This window comes from Tupaia chinensis, unplaced genomic scaffold (genome assembly GCF_000334495.1).
Source record: "Tupaia chinensis unplaced genomic scaffold, TupChi_1.0 Scaffold144602_1, whole genome shotgun sequence".
Classification (NCBI taxonomy): domain Eukaryota; kingdom Metazoa; phylum Chordata; class Mammalia; order Scandentia; family Tupaiidae; genus Tupaia; species Tupaia belangeri.
In genome coordinates this window covers 761,375-762,041 of record NW_006204462.1, presented here as the reverse complement: position 1 = coordinate 762,041, position 667 = coordinate 761,375, and the positions used below count along the sequence as shown (strand labels likewise).

Below are 667 nucleotides of genomic sequence, written 5' to 3'. Positions count from 1 at the left end.
TTCAGGCAAATACAGGTGAATTCTGACTTTCAGAATGAATTGAGTGTCATGGAGTAAGTTAGGGTGTTGTGCTGTGGGCGGGCCCCCCTGCCTCAAGCGTGCCCCGAGTGTGTGGCCCGCAGCTGCAGGAACGCTATATGAGAAGGTGACGCTGTCCTGATGTAGCACACGTCGTGTCCTGCGGCCGCCCTGGGGAAACGCTGCACCTGTGAACGGGGCCGGTTTATAGCGCCACTCCGGTCTCTCACACAGGGCACCCAGGCCCCACTCAGGACTGAGAACTGTCCCCTTGGAGACCAGGGCTCCTCATGTCGGGTATACGCAGAGCTGATGGCAGGCACTATTTTGTGACAGTTTCTGGGCTCCCACAAAGTGACTTTTCCTTCTCCTAATAACTTTATTTTTTTCCCTTTTTTTTTAGAGAGGTTTTCGCTATAGGGCGCGTGCGCTCGCCAGACAGACAGAGACAGAGAGACAGAAAGCGAGAAATCACCCACCGGGGGGATGGTCACGCTGCAATCCCTTCTCCTCCATTCTCCTCTCGGGATCTTGGGCACGCACGCACACGCGCCCGGCGTGAGTTTTAAGCTACCGGGTCCGGGACGTGAACCACGGTCGACTACATGGTAGTCCAGCGACATAGCCATTACGCTAACTGCTGGTTCCC

The 667-nt window shown here is 55.9% G+C and overlaps 1 protein-coding gene across 1 annotated transcript in view; it reads left to right on the top strand.

The window, feature by feature from the left end:
* WRN (WRN RecQ like helicase) overlaps positions 1-667 on the top strand; it is a 124,040-nt gene that overhangs the window by 112,818 nt on the left and 10,555 nt on the right. The gene's annotated exons all lie outside the window — the stretch shown is intronic.